The sequence below is a fragment of the Theropithecus gelada genome, chromosome 5, assembly GCF_003255815.1.
Source record: "Theropithecus gelada isolate Dixy chromosome 5, Tgel_1.0, whole genome shotgun sequence".
Lineage (NCBI taxonomy): Eukaryota > Metazoa > Chordata > Mammalia > Primates > Cercopithecidae > Theropithecus > Theropithecus gelada.
The window spans coordinates 175,522,628-175,540,129 of record NC_037672.1 but is presented as its reverse complement, the minus strand read 5'-3'; positions in this window follow the sequence as shown (position 1 = coordinate 175,540,129).

Below are 17,502 nucleotides of genomic sequence, written 5' to 3'. Positions count from 1 at the left end.
AATCTGGAACTTAATGTTTTCTCTCTCTTTCAGAAAATTCTAAGCTACTAGCTTTTAAAATTTTGTATCTTTCATATTCTCTCTCTTAACCTTGATCACGTTTTGATTTATTTTTTGCTTTTTTAATATACCCATTTTTTCCCTGATCTTCCTTTGTTAACATCTGTTATTCACTCATTGTTTTCTTCCATTCTTCTAATAATTATTGGTGTTATATTTTGAAGTGCAAGAAGTGAAAATGCCCCCTTTTTATATTAAGATCATAAAATATAATCAGAATTTAGTCGATGCAAATTTTAAGGGTTTTGCATTGCCTTTGATTCTTTTACATTGGTTTATACTGTATCAGTCCATTTTCTATGTAAAGTTAATTGGTGGAAAAATAAAAGTTTGGTTTAATATCATCCAGGTTAGTCGAAAATTTGAGATAAAAATAGACTTCAATACTTAGGTAGTCAAAATACTGGGTATTTTTCTTTCTCTAGTATGCCTTTTAAACTGCAGTAATCAAAACAAAAATTGTGTTTTATTTTGTGTAAAATATTGTATTCATTGTTTTAATCAGTAAACACTTATTTAACACCTAATTTGTGTCAGCATACACAATACACATTCTCTCACGTTAAGGAATGTGAAGACTATGGGATGATAGAGGGACGTTAAGAGAAAATTGTAGGATAGTAGGGGATAATTAATACAGTCTGAAATACGGTTTATCTCATTTAGTCCTTACCAAACACATATTTGACTGGAAGGGGGATTACTATGATCAACTTTTTAAAAAATTTCAATAAGACAGAATGTTAGGTGATTTATGGATTTCCACTAGAGCAAGAAATCAATGCGGGAATTTTGATACTAGACCAAGTTATCTTTATTCCACTTGAAAAATAGCAGAAACAATTCATATTTATGGTCTGTCATCTTCAGATGTCACCCAGTACATTAAGACTTTTAAACTAAAATGTGAAAATCAGGTTTGAAAGTAAATTAATAGAGGCTAATTATATTATTCTAGTACATCTTGGAAGGGCATTCACTTCTTTAAATCCATGTATAATGGATTAACTTTATATGTGATGATGCTTGTAACAAAATCTTAAAAATTTGGCTCTTTTTATGTCTAAATAAGTAACTTTAAAGTTAATTTCAAAAGTCGTATGAATAAATAAATGTTTTAACATACAATTTACATTTGAAGAACTAAATAATCATAATTGATACTTTTTGTGGATAGAGTGTTGGTTGATATTCCAGGAATATGGATTAAGTCAAATGTTAAACCTTTAATCAAAATTGGAATGGGCTTATTATCTAAGATCATATACCTTCATAGACTTAAAAATAGCAGTTTAATAATTTCAACTGTTGATTGCAAAGTAAAATCATAACAATATAAGTTCCATAGACTTATCAATATTTTCATTGATTTTTTTTTACTTTCTTTATATAGTGTTAATTTTTAGCCTAATACACCTTGTTTCACATGATGTGTACTCAGAAAATATTTCTTAAATATTAGAAAGAGAAGAGCAGCCCCTGACATCCAAGAGTTGTCCTGACAATATCAGCCAGGACTTGATTTTGCTTTGAGCTGGCATGGCCCTCACAGCTAGGCCTTGGTATTCTGTTGAACATAAACTATGGTCCAGAATATCAGTATCAAACAAGGCCACTTTGTGGCTATGAAGGATTAAGGCAAAATCAAGACAACGTAACCGTGTCTGAACCCAGAAAAAAACCTTAAAACCACAAAAATAATCAAGTTTATCCCCTTGCTGGATAATAGGAGTGATTCATGCTTCTTTACAATTATGGCTTTACCTTTGGTCTAGTCTTCCTTCCTTCTAGATTTATTCTAAGATTTATTAAGATACCCAATTGTACTGTTTTCTCTGCTTCCTGACAAGATTCAATTCAGAGCAAAGCCTCACTTCCTCAAATCATTAGTAAAATCTCCCAGTAGAAGCACAAATCATATAGCATGTCTTTCCTAATACACTTTTACTGAGACATACCATTTTCCCCGATATTGTATGGTATCCCATTGCAATAAGAAGCAATAAATTCCACTTATTAAACTACAGGTGTGTTCTGGGTGTTCTTGTGCTTAGCTGGAGAAAACTAACAAAGTGTGATTTTTAGGTACTAAACATTGGCATGTATTTACTGATGCTCCCATTTTCTCTTCATTTTCTTATCTCTCTTCCTCCTTGTTTCTCTCTGTCTCTCTCAATCCATCTACCTCAACATACTCATGTAAACAAACAATACAACCAGCATTCAATTTTGCATAAAAGTAGACTTCTAAAAATGTTCACAATTCTACCCACTCTATCATAGAACTACTAATTTTAAATGTAACTATGTGCTTTAAGAGAAAGATCAATAGTATTAACTTATAAACAGTGATGTCTTGTTAATGAATGTCTTCAGTTTGATTAAGTATTGCCAATTGCAACTCATTTGTAAAAAGTAAATGGTAACTTATGGACATCTGGCTCCAAAGGTCAGTCACAGCAATTGTTCATAAACAGGTACATGATGTCAGTCAGGAACTATGCTTCAGTGTGAAATAAGCATGCAATTACTCATTTAAAAGCAATGACACAAAAACAAAAGGGATGCCACCTCACATAAGTATGTCCTGAGGAGAAAAGTGAGAGCAGTTGATAAGAGTTGGCACTTTGAACTAAGATCTCATGTGTGGTGATTATTGTCATTTGTGAATACAATTTATAGAACTGTTTTTTTTTTTTCTCTCTCTTTCTCCACTTCCCTGTATCACTCCCCCTCCATTCCTACTTTTGATTTGTCTCTTGTGCAATACTTTTTGGTATATGTAGCAAAAGTTGAGAGTAAAATATGCTGAAGTGTCTATCCAAGCATGTTGATAATTTTTAGAAAACATGAGAAATATTTCTAACTAAATTATTTCACAATGCAACTAAAAATAAATGATTAAATTTGTCATCTGAAACTATTTCATAAAGAAGAAAGTTGTTGTCGATAACTTCCCCCCCAAATACGTTAATTGGATAATGAATAAAGCTTATCACTTCAAACAGCCATACCATTTTACTAAAGTTAATTTGAAAATGAAAAGCAGTCTTTGGTGATAAACATTCATTCCATATGATGAATGCTCTCTGATGTGGAATCTTCCTTCTTGTTCAGCTTAAATATAAACAATCATGTTAGTGTACACTTTCACATAATGTCTTACTCAAAAGTTATTTCTTCTTCTTTTTTTTTTTTTGTACAACTGAGAAAATGGCTTGCCGGTAAAGACCTAGGGTAAAATGTGCCACAGTGGAAAATAATCTAGTTTATGTATGCATTTTTCCTAAAGGCCTATGTTTGTCTGGAAATTCTCTGTGGAAGAATGTGCTATTTTTTCCAGTGATTTCTATTTATCATTGAGCTGTGGGACACCATTGGCAATTTAGAGAAGACTAATGTCCTACAGGTTAGAGACCAACAGCAGGAGTTGCTCCCATAAAGACAAATGTTCTAAAGATTCATCTGTTTACCTACATAATTTTTTCCTCTTTAAGATACCTAGGGATTTTTGTGCATCATTTGGCACTGATTTGTAAGATACTGTTGTCAGGAGAGAAAAAAAAAGAATGTTAAATTTGTCTCATAGAAAATACCTCATTTTCTAGACATTTAGAGAGTAGTAGAACTTTTTGTTCTTGGTTGTGCATCTCAAAATGATACCACTAAAAGCTAATTATCTTTGAGAATCTAAGTAAACACATTAATGACTTTATTCTGGATTTGCCATTGAGAAAACGTCAGGTTTGATATTAATGGAGACAAGAGGCAGAGAAATTCCATGTTGACAGGGGCAGGTCCCTGGCAAAGCCCCACCTTTAAGCCAAAGGTAGCCTGAAACTTGCAGCCCAAAGTGAGAACTTATACTCTTGTTTGCCCACTCTCTGCCAGTTGATTATTTCAGAATAATGTCTTTTTACCAACTGAATGTTGCCTTTTCCAAAACTACCTACAGTCTGCCCTGCCCCACCATCCCATGCCTATAAAGACCTGAGACTCAGCCAGTAGTGAGGAGAAGTGGCTGGACGTTGATAGAGGCAACTCGACTTTAGAGATGAGGGCTGGATGTCAGAGAAAGGCAATTTGACTTTGGAGGGTGAGAGGCAGAGAGCCTCTGAAGCCCTTGACTCCAGGGTAGAGTGACCCACCCTTCCTGTCCCCTTTTCAACTCCCCTCTCCAATGAGAGTCACTTTCATGGCTCAATAAAATTCTCCATATTTGCTATCCTTCAATTGGTTCAGGTGACCTCATTCTTATTGGGCACTAGACAAGAATTCAGAACCCAAGTGTGAGTACCCAAAAAGACTGTCACACTGGCCCTTTGCCCTCACTGGGGGAGGGCAGTCACCACATACGTAGAGGCAGGGGGCTCACTGAGCTGATAACACACTGCAGTTTGCGGGCTGTGGAGCTAGGAAAGCATAGTAACACGCCCTCTGTGGCCTTGGGATTGCAGGCACCCCAACCTGGACACCGCTGTAGGGCCTGCACGAAGTTTGCTCCTGCTGGTGCCAATGTGGCTAGCTGCATCCCACATTCTCTTGCCTTCATATTCCCTCCCATGAAGGATGGGGTGCAACAGGCCTTAGTAACGGAGTTTGCTCTTGCTGGTGCAGAAGCAACTGGCTGATTCCCACACTCATTCCCTTGCATGCTCCCTCCCTTGAGGGGTCAAGCACCACAGGCTGAGTACATGGGACACCCCTCTCATGAATCCCACTAAGTGGTCAAGAAAATAGATTGTATCAATATCATTTCAGTACTAATTCAAAACTTGAAAATCCTTTACTTTTTATATATGTAAAAATAACTCATATTGAAATAGATACTATATAAAATTAGTATTTTTGAAAATCAGTTATATGAATTGACATGAAATACACTAGGCCTTTTAAAGAAAATCATGTTATAAATAATTGGCACAAATTATAAATAATTTACCCTCTCACTTCCAAAGGAAATACATAATTATCAAAACCATTTAAATACTTTCTGCCATTGCATCTACTTAAATACGTGCAATGTGTCATATTGCAGCATCAATACTTGCATTTTAAGAAAAAGTCACATTGAGGCCGGGTGCAGTGGCTCACGTCTGTAATCCCAGCACTTTGGGAGGCCGAGGTGAGCGGATCATGAGGTCAGGAGATTGAGACCATGGTGAAACCCCATCTCTACTAAAAATACAAAAAATTAGCCAGGCACGGTGGCAGGTGCCTGTAGTCCCAGCTACTCGGGAGGCTGAGGCAGGAGAATGGCATGAACCCAGGAGGTGGAGCTTGCAGTGAGCTGAGATCGCGCCCCTGCACTCCAGCCTGGGCAGCCACAGAGCAAGACTCCATCTCATCAGGGAAAAGTAGCCCCCACTATTTCACACAGGTTCTTTTCTATTTCCCTAAGTGTCAGCCGGTCTGAGAAACAAAGGGAAAGAGTACAAAAGAGAGAAATTTTAAAGCTGGGTGTTCGGGGAAGACATTACAGGTCAGCAGGTTCTGTGATGCCCCACCAAGCCGTAAAACCAGAAAGTTTTTATTAGTGATTTTCAAAAGGGGAGGGAGTGTACGAATAGGGTGTGGGTCACAGAGATCACATACTTTAAGGGCAACAAAAGATCACAAGGCAGAAGGTCAGGGCGAAACTAGAATCACTAATGAACTTCCATGTCTCGCTGTGCAGGCATTGTCAGGGTCAAGAGCCGAGAACTGGTCTGACTAGAATTTGCCAGGCTGGAATTTCCTACTCCTAGCAAGCCTGGGGGCGCTGCAGGAGACTAGGGCATGTTTCATCCCTATCTACATCTGCATAAAGGCAGACACTCAGGGCGGCCATTTCAGAGGTCTCCCCTGGGAATTCATTCTTTTCCCAGGGTTGTTAATTATTAATATTCCTTACTGGGGAAAGAATTCAGTGATACTTCTCTTACCCGTTTTCGGTAATAAGAGAAATATGGCTCTGTCCTGACTGGCCCACAGGCAGCCAGACTTTAAGGTTACCTCCCTTGTTCCCTGAAAACCGCTGTTATCCTGTTCTTAAGGTGCCCAGATTTCATATTGTTCAAACACACATACTCTACAAACAATTTGTTGTGCAGTTAATGAAATCATCACAGGGTCCTGAGGTGACATTCATCCTCAGCTTACGAAGATGATGAGATTAAGAGATTAAAGTAATGACAGGCATAGGAAATCATAAGAGTATTGATTGGGGAAGTGATAAATGTCCATGAAATCTTCACAATTTATGTTCTTCTGCCATGGCTTCAGTCAGTCCCTCTGTTCAGGGTCCCTGACTTCCCACAACACCATCTCAAAAAAAAAAAAAAAAAAAAAAAAAACACATTGAAATTAGTAGAGTTTAATACTGAGATATCACTATGTGCCAGGAATAGTGGTTACGGCTCCTTTGCTCCTCATAGAAATAATGTTGGCTGGGTGTGGTAGATCACACCTGTAATCCCAGTACTTCAGAAGGCTGAGGCAGGCAGATCACTTGAGATCAGGAGTTCAAGACCAGCCTGACCAACGTGCTAAAACTCTATCTGCCAAAAATACAAAAAATAGCCAGACCTGGTGGTGAGTGCCTGCAGTCCCAACTACTTGGGAGGCTGAAGCAAGAGAATTGCTTGGACCCGGGAGACAGAGGTTGCAGTGAGCCAAGATTGCCACTGTACTCCAGCCTGGATAACAAAGCGAGACCCTGTCTCAGAAAAATTAAAAACAAAAATAAAACAGTAATGTGAATAAGAATCTTTTCTTACCTTAGTGTTACAGATGAGGAACTAAGACATGGAAAATTGTTCATATTTATAGTAAATGTAGTTCTTTAAAAATAATGTTATAAAACCTACAACTCTATAATCATTCTCTTCTAAAATAAAATAGGAAAGAGTAGAGCCTTTACATGGATTTAGTGCAGGGACTTCTCTAGTTTCATGTGTATATCTATTTTTTAGCCAATTAGCTATTATCTCCCTAATAAAAAGTGATCTATTTGATTGTTCCTATTTGGAAGATTACAACAGAGAATAAAGAAAAAATCCTCATAAAGAAATAATTTTTCTCCCTCTGCTCTCTTTAAGTCTCATCCTCTGAAGATTTTATTATGGAAAAGATGGCCTTTCCATACTTGGATGACATCCCGACCAAGTGGAAAGTTGTTTACACATCCACATTCCTACCTCTGATGGCATATGTGAGGCATTTTATGCTCCATGGATGAAAGGCCTGCCGTGCACTGAAGGTAGCATCATTGTTATTACACCCAGGGCACTTGTTTAAAGATCTGTCTTTAAACAACAACTACAAGGCCCATTTAAAACTCACTTTAGTTATGAATATACTAGCAATTTAACTTGTGAATACCCAAATCACCAGTGTATTATTGGTAGGATATAGTTCTGATCCAATCTACACAGATTATTACCGACATCTAAAAATAGTTCAAAGAGATGTGAAATTCAGTCAGTAGAAGATTAAATGAATCAAAAGAGACAATCATCAAGTAAAGAATCAAACACTGTAATTCAGTAAGACCCTTACACATCAGGAACAATATAGATGAAACTATTTGCCTTGTATACTACAGTTACAACAATTGTAAACACTATAAAAATAGTTCCTTGTACTCTAAAATAAAGATTTTAAGTTGAAATCCATCACAAAGGTTCAAAAAGTTCATGAAGTGAAATATAAGAAGTAAACACTTGTGCTTTTTTTAAATGTTTGTTTTGTTTTCTGCTGGAGGGAATCTAGAGCTTTAATCAAATCTCGAAGGTAACTGTAACCTGAAATGTTTATATTCATGAATATAAATGGAGAATGTCCTCGTGACAATCATTACAATTTACTAGAATAGCAGTTGAAAATTAACATCCTTATGGATATCTGATCAAAAATATTTTTTGCATCTCTAGATTATTAAAACTTACCACATGCTTCTCTAACCCCAACTTGCCTGTGTTAAATCATAACTGGAAAAACTGGAAATGGAAGCACATAGGAATATTTAACATTTTTTCATGTGTTCCTGTACAACTCAGGTTGTGATCTACTTGACAGTATGATTTGTATTCTTTTTGGCTACTTCTAACTCTCTGTATCTCTACCTAGAACACTCTGGATAATAACTGTGCATTATCTATTATATGTCAGACATCAAGGACACAGTTATGAAGTAGCAACACAGACTCTGTTCACACTGGACACATAGCCTAGCATGAAAAAACAATTAAACAATTTCCAAATAAAATTAAATGCGTTTGTAACAAATGACATAAAGGAGAAATATAAGATTTTATGCTGGTACATAATAGAGTCTTAACTATGCAAAGAGTGGAATGATCTCAGCATATGGGAATAAGTTTAGATAAGAAAGAACGTGGTTTAATGTTCTACACTATATGTAAGCTCAAGTAACCTGAAAAATTGTTCAAATTCTCACCTAATTAATTTCAAATATGTTTTTATTTATACAATTACTATGTCAATGTATCATCCAATATCACCTTCCTGCTTGATGATGGACTCATCCACGATGTCTTCACCAGACTGTGTACTTCTTTGTGTTTGATTTCTAGAATATTGGAATTATGATTACTATAATGACCTTCTATCTCTTTCAATATTCATCTGTAAATATACTTACCTTCTTATTTTTCCTTCTTAATGTAATTTACATTTTACACTGTTGCTAAGAGACTGTAGTCAAGAGTATATCAAAATACTTTTTAATTAAATGAAGTCTCAAACTCGTTGACCTACTGCCTCAAAATGAAAATAAATATCTACAAATATAATGATTGACATTCCATATTTTGAAATGTTTACATTTAATATTTCTGCTACTGTTCAGTGTTGAGAAGTTGGTTCAGACTCTATTGTCTTTATGAGTAAATTCCGTGCTACAAAGGCCACAAAATGATATTATTGTTCTGAAATATACCTTTGCCCTGTTTGCATTTAAAAGGGTATGTTGGCACTAAAAACTTTTCTAAAAGCCTGAAGTATACTGTACAATATACCAAGATATTGTACATTTGTTACAGCTTTGGTATTTATAAATAATGAGACATTGAGACAGTTTTTGTGTTTCCAAAATGCAATTTACTAAACGAGTAATTTGGACATTGAAAATAAACTGTCACGCCAAAAACCTCTAAATAGAACAAAACCATAATAATACAATGTGTAGCTTTTCAAAGAACATTGAAATTATTAACAAAGGCCAGTGTGGTGGCTAATGCCTGTAATCCCAGCACTTTGGGAGGCTGAGGCAGGTGGATCACTTGAGGTCAAGAGATCGAGACCAGCCTGGCCAATATGGTGAAACCCTGTCTCTATTAAAAATACCAAAATTAGCCAGGCTTGGTGGTGTACACCTGTAATCTCAGCTACTTGGGTGGCTGAGGCATGAAATTTGCTTGAATCCAGGAGGCGAAAGTTGCAATTAGCTGAAGGTTGCACTCCAGCCTGGGTGACAGAGCGAGACTCTGTCTCAACAACAACAAAAAGAAAGAAAGAAAGAAAGAAAGAAAGAAAGAAAGAAAGAAAGAAAGAAAGAAAGAAAGAAAGAAAAGAGATTCTTACAAAATTAAATCCTTTTAAAGAAGGAGAGTTATATATATATATTTTTTAAAGAAACAACCAACCAATGTTGGCATTTCTGAGACTTTAATTACAACTTGTAATCACGTGCATACATTTTCCATTCAAATTTTGACTCTCTAGTTACCCTAGCTTAAAGAAAACAAGCACAGTTTTAATTTTAATCCAATGAAAGATAGGAGGTTGAATGTTGAGAAAAACTCATTATCAAAATACTTTATCAAATGCATATTGTATTTTCAATGAATGAAATAGCATGGTATTTCTAAAGGGCAATGAACTTAGGAAAGTTGAGAACATAGGAAATGACAAGATAGTTTTGCTCTTTTTCCTCCCTCCTTTTCTAGCACTTTTGTGGGAGTTTTCTTCTTTAAAGTATAATGTGAAATAATTGATTTCTTACCTATTTGTGCCAGGGATTCTGCACATTCTATGTCCCAGATTCACAGATGCCTCAGGAGACAAACTCTCCTTAGAATTATTGAAAACCCAATTGTGCAATTATCTGGAGGGCGAGTGACAGAACTAAAACGATGCTTTGTTAAACATTTCTATCCTATCTCATAGTTACTCAGACTTTGGTCATCTTTTTCTGCAAAATGGGAATAAAAATTGTGTTTATTTCCTAGAGTAGATATGAAGTTAAATAAAGGAATCTATGTAAAACAGTTAGCATAATGATTGGCAAAGAAGTCTAATGAATCAACTATTTATTTATATTATTGTCCAAGTTCTCACTTTTTCTACATTTGATGCCATCCCACCTTGAAATTCATATAACTTCATTTGTAAGAAATCACTTAAATCTCATTTTAGGATATTGTGTGCATTAAAGGTAAATCACATATTTTAGATCTATTATCTAACTATAAAAACTTGTATAAAATTGTAGAAAACTCATTTTGAAAAGGAAAATAGTATTGATCTATCAGATCTATTTACCTAATATTCATTAAGCACTTAGTATAAAAACAAATAGTATTAGTGTGCTAAGAAAACTAGAGTGAATATTAGGTACCGTTTTTATCAAAGATTCTCACACAACCCTTTGTGTTACCTTCTCTTCCAAGATGTCAGACAAAGTTGTCTGCTCATATATTTAACTCTCACTTTCTATACATTTCTGGACATTGAAAAGAAACTCAGGATTTCTGGATCTTTGACCTTATTTCAATTCTTTTTTTATTTTTTCTTGAAAGTGGGCCTTGCTCTGTTGTCCAAGCTAGAGAGCAGTGGCCCAGTTATGGTTCACTTAAGCCTTGACCTCCTGTGCTAAAGCAAGCCTCCCCAAGTAGCTGGGACCACAGGTGTGCACCACCACACCTGGCCTATTTCAATTCTTCATTTACATATACTTAAGTGATTTGAGATGCATGGAATCCATTTCTTTTTAATGTAATGTATTAATTTTGAATGAGTGATTTTTCCTACTAAAGTATCATTATATGTGCACATATATGTAAGCATATGTATATTATTAACTATTACTTGTCAATTGTGCAGAGTAATAGGTAAGTTTTGCTTTGAAAGGGAATTGCAACTTACAAAAAACCAACATATCTGTGAACACTAGACTAAGGAACCATTAACATAATAGTCATTTATTGAAGATTACAAATGAATTTTAAAATCCTGTTTTGTTTCGTTTTGTTTTTTAGTGGAAGAACCATATTGTAGTCAACTCATTCATCATTGTACTGCACAGCACAAGGATCATACATAGCAATTTCTTAGTAAAGTTAAATAAACAAATCTCTGTTCTCTACACCATTGCCTGTCTCTACCATAGGACAAGTCCTAGCATCGTTTTCCTTCTTATTCACTTTCTTCCCATCGTGTTTCTTTCTGCCAACCTAATATTTATGACACTGTTTTAGATAGCATTCTAAAACATTATTTTGATTATAGCAATTCAGTAATTAAAAATCCTTCATGTCACCAAAACTTCTCAGCATGTTGTGATAGATTACATATACAATAGTCCTAATTATAAATTCTTTTCTTGTTACTCTCCAGCTGTAATTCAGACTTCCATTCTCTCAGAATGCCTTAGAGTCTGCTCCTCCCCAGGTATTCTGTATTAGAGAAATGAAAAATGTATATTCCAGTTGTTGACATCAGAAAGGTGGAATCAAATTCAATTCCTTTCCTTCCTTCACACCCGAAAAACCAATCTATCTTAATGCACTGTGGGCTTGATTTCTTTTTTTTTTTTTTTTTTTTTTTTTTTTTTTTTTTTTTTTTTTTGAGACGGAGTCTCGCTCTGCCGCCCAGGCTGGAGTGCAGTGGCCGGATCTCTGCTCACTGCAAGCTCCGCCTCCCGGGTTCACGCCATTCTCCTGCCTCAGCCTTCCGAGTAGCTGGGACTACAGGCGCCCGCCACCGCGCCCGGCTAGTTTTTTGTATTTTTTAGTAGAGACGGGGTTTCACCATGTTAGCCAGGATGGTCTCGATCTCCTGACCTCGTGATCCGCCCGTCTCGGCCTCCCAAAGTGCTGGGATTACAGGCTTGAGCCACCGCGCCCGGCTGTGGGCTTGATTTCAATAAATATTCTAATATTTTGCCACCTCTGTTGCCACCATTTTATTCCAAAACCTCATCATTCTAACCTGTGATGTAAACTACTATAATAATCTCCTAGGTGGTATCCATACTTCCATTCTTTCTCATTCAGAATACATTTTCCACAGAGTCCAAGTCATCCTTGCTCAACACAAAATTCGATGCCATTCCAATATGCTTACCCTTACATCCAAGGCCTTGTTTTGCCTTGCTCTGTTGTATCTTCTCTGGTATCACTTCCTCTATTCCATGGTACTCCAATGATACTACCTTTTATCAGTTAAATACAGCAAAGATGTTCCTGCCTCAAAACCATTGCCCTTGTGTTCCTATGTCTGGAACAACCATCTCTCAGATATAGATTTTTTCTCTTAAGTTTCTGCTTAATTGTTGCCTTCTTAAAGACCATTTATAGATAGATAGATAGATAGATAGATAGATAGATAGATAGATAGATAGACAAATAGATATAGTCTCTTTGTATGTTTACAATATATGTGTGTATAAAACACATATACATTCACACATATATAGGTATGAGCATGGACACATATATACATAAACACATATAAATATATTTATATTGCGATGTATAACTCTTAAAAGAGATTTAAGTTGTGTTGTCTAATGTTGTGCTTCTAAAACCAAGCACAATGAATTGGTAAAGTTTAGACATTTCATAAAGGAATGGGTGACAGAATTTTTTAAAAAGTAAAGAAAGGAAAGTCGACAAAAAGAAAGATTGTATTTATATACATGTGTGTGTGTTCACTGAATTTCTAAAAACTTGTATTCTGCCTTTGAACAGAAATTCTTTTGTATATTTTCCTACTTGACTACTGGCTAATTTCCATGCACCTTTCATGGCCCCAATCTAATGTTAGTTCCTTTGAAAAGCACTTTCTAACATGAATAGTCACAATCTAAGTTTCCTTGTATCTGTTTTCCCACAGCACTTGTTTATTTTTGTACTGCATTGTATTACATATATGTCTGAGTTTGGGTTCCTTCCCCTTTAGAAAGTGGGCTTTTGAAAATTTAGAACCCATGTTCTCTTTATCACCTTCTTGCCCGGTGGCATCTCTCCCAATGAAAGTGATCAATTATTGGTCAGAGAGATTATGAGAATTGAGGTCCTTGCTTATCTTTTTTTAAAGATAAAATAAAATATATTTCCTCATTGTTTTCCTTGTGACCCTTTTATTATTTAACAAATTCTGTACACAGGAGAACAGAAGAGCAAATTGAAATGAAAATCAAATCATCTTCAAATATAGAATCCATTGGTTTTACAACTGAAAAGATCTAAAAACCTGGAATAAATTTTCAGGGACACAAACATATTTATATAAATACATACATATTTACACTCACATATTTAGAAATATTGCTTTTCTCTAATTTTCTTTAATGAAACTTCTTGTCCAAGCTTTTTACATGTACTTTAATATCAGCATCCAATTATCATAGTGTCACTTCTTGGGTCATCTAACAAGTGAGAGTGATCAATTAATGATCAGAGAGATTATGAGAATTGAGGTCCTTGCTTATCTTTTTTTTTAAGATAAAATAAAAAATGTTTCCTCATCGTTTTCCTTGTGACCCTTTTATTATTTAACAAATTCTGTGCACAGGAGAACAGAACAGCAAATTAAAATGAACATCAAATCATCTTCAAATATATAATCCATTGGTTTTACAACTAAAAAGATCTAAAAACCTCGAATAAATTTTCAGGGACACAAACATATTTATATAAATACATACATATTTACACTCACATATTTAGAAATATTGCTTTTCTCTTATTTTCTTTAATGAAACATCTGTCCAAGCTTTTTACATGTACTTTAATATCAGCATCCATTATCACTAGTGTCACTTCCTGAGTCATCTAACACCATTTACTAGAGCATTATATTTGTCAGGAGTTCAGCTGAGCAGGAAAGAGCTGAGTTGCCAGGTGTCGGGATGGTTTATTAAGAAAACACCTAACGTGAAAGGGACAGGCCAGGCTTTTGTCACTCACTGTGACAGAGGCCGGGCTGGAGAAAGTGTCAACCCCTGACCCCCACTCCTCTCCATTTTTCCTCAGAGCGGTACCAGTGGAGGGCCAGGTGGGTTCTGAGGACTGACAGTGAAGAAAAGTGTTTATTTTTTCAAATAGATCTATCAAAACATGAAACCAGATTCACCTTTTTGACTTTTGGTTTTTGATTTCTCATCGTGAGCCATTATTGCTTATACAGTCGCCATTCATTTGCCCTATCTATAATTTGAATGCTCTATAAATATATTTTACTAAAATAGAACAGTGGTTCCTGAGCTAGTCATAATAATAGGTATTATTCATGAGGTTTTAATATTTATGAACAGCATGTTTGGCATTTTTACAAACACTGTATTAACTCATTGAACATCACAATAACCACATCAGATAGGTACAATTTTTATGACAGTTTCAGACAAGAAAAAGCAAAGAGTTAATAGTTGCATGATTTGCAAAGATTTTTGACTAATGCTAGTTTTAGTTTTAGCAAGTGATCAAAAGCTAATGTTAAGTTGTTTGTGTATTTATCTATTACGAAATAATAATTTAAAGAAGTGTCTATCTGTGGTGACAGAAACTGTTCAATAATATATAAATTCAAATTTCCCTACAAAGCTTTAAAATAATACATACCAATTTTTGTCCCCTTACCCCCATCCCAGTAAGTGGAATGAACAAAAATAAGAATGAAATTTTTAATCTTCCATTCCCTAGAGTATTAAATTCTGTCCCCACCACCCCCTCCACAAAAGAAACTTTTTTTCAAACAGTAAGGATGGCATAAATAACCTAGAGTATTTATTTCAAGTATAACCAAGCGTTCTGTGCTGTAGCTTATATCTGTCATGGTGTTGAAAAAGATTTTAAAAGAGTTACATATCTTCTATAAATGTCAAAAGGTAATGTCCACTCTTGGTTTTCAAAACATTGAGGTTTGTAATACAAAATAATGGTTTCTCTATAATTTTTGACAAATAGTAACATTTCTTAACCTAGTTGAAGCCCAAGTGCTCTCTTTTAGAAGCAATTGATAATCTACAATTTCTTGTCAGACTGAACACTAGATTGCACATGATTTTCTGGCTATTTAACTAATGGGAGAATGGAATAAACTATGTAGCAGGTCATTTAACTCCTCTTTCTCGTTGGGAAAAATGATAAATTTTGAGACGTGAATCATTGTTTAGTGTTATCTTTCATTATTTTGAAATATACTATTAAGTTGCAGTGTGTTTTGAAATATTTCCAGAAGACACTTAGTGATATTACAATCACTAATGATAATAGACTATGGTATTAAAAAAATAGAACGGAACAAAAAGATGACTTAAAGTCATAGAACTGTAAATAACATGGTCTTACCAGAAAAGTCATCCATCCATCCACTTTCTCATTTGTAAAGTGCCTGATGCCACTATAATATATTATTATGACAGGATGCCGTATCAGAATTCTTAAAGAATATGGGTCCCAAAGTTTTGCAGAGAGGTCTCAGTAATGCAAAGATGCTTTACATTTGAGAGCAGGAGTGGCAGTGTAGACAACAGGCATACATTGAAAATCAAGTAATTGCCAGACTCCGTAATCTTTCAGACATAACCCAGTCCTTGAACTCATTGCCTGGTGGCAAACAGATAAAAAATATGTCAATAATACTATAAGAGATCAGATCAAGTGTTTTGAGAATTTCAAGGATATGATATAAAAGAAATGCCTAGAACAGGGATCCTTTATCCAAGGTTCTATTCATAGAAGCAAGGTCCAATTATTTCATGTCTCTCAGTATTCAATGTGAAGATTGGTATGTGAGATGTCAAATAAAGAAAGTATGAAATCTGATTATGTTTTTTCGAACTGTCTGCTTATTCCAGAATACATGGATCTCTGTCAAGAAAACTGAAAAAGAAGAAAAACATTATTCATCAAGGCTGTCTAAGTACTTATTAATAGGCAATATTTACATATGATATCTGACTACTGATCCTTTCAGTACATTTTGGTTTTACAATTTCCATTCATATAAACAGACAAAAGGGAGACAATAAATAGAATTAAATGGAGTGGAATTGAATAAGAAATAGATATACAAAAGATGATGATATATGTATTTATTATTAGAGACTATTAATGGTAGTTTAAATTTTCTGAAAGTCAGTAAAGAAAAACAAAACAAAAGAAAAAACATGCTTTTCATGATCAGATGGAGGAAAATGTACTCTTCCCTTTTTGTTAAATATTTTTTTAATTCAAGTATAACATAAACATAGAAAAGTTCACAAATGTTGTTTGTTGTTTGACTTTTAATCAAATGTACACACATGTGTAACTAGTCCAAATCAAGCCCTCAAAAGTCCCCACCGTGTCCCCTTCCTGTTACATACTCAGAGCAAATGCTCTCGCTTTTACGTCACGGACACCCCGTGCCTAGCTTCTTTCATTCAGCATTGTGCTTGTGAGATGAGTCCAGGTCAAGGCGTGTGGTTCTACTGACTTTGTTGTCATTGCTGAATAGTATTCCACAGAGCTTGTGGCTCTTTCTGAAGCACAAACTCGTCGTCCCTGTTCTTTCATGATGTGGACGGATCCATGGGCAGGAGAGGCAGGCTAGCACAGCTGTGAAGAGCACAGGCTCTGGAGAGTGTCTGCCCTGTCCCTTACCATCTGCGTGCTCCTGAACAACTGAATTTTTGTCGTTAAAATTTTCTTCTCTAGATTGGGAATAGTAATGTTACCACATTGGTCTTAGGGGAACTAGTTGACCAAAAAAATCAAAATGAAAGCATGTTCCTGTTCAAGGCAGTCTGCCAAATATAAGTAGCAGCATCAGGGCAAGGATAAACCCCATTAATAGCTGTATGTAAAAATTAGGTGGTCTATTCCATTAACTGGTACTTCAGCACAAACTTACTTCATAGCTTCATTTTCTATCACTTTTTATATAGACATAAAAAATGAAATGTGTGCTATTAATAACTGAAATAATTTTCTTCTTTTAAAATTCCTTAATGATTTTCCAGAGTGAAACAAACTGCAATACCTTACCCAGTCCTTTAAAATAAACCACAGATATGTAAAATCATGTCCTCTTCTACCTTGGTTTCTCTTTTTAATTTTAATATACAATTAATACTGACTGCCTTTATCACCACCTTTTTAACATCAAAAAGAGATTAAACAGTATTCCTAGTCATCATTTCCTCTGTTCCCACTCTGGATCATCCCATTA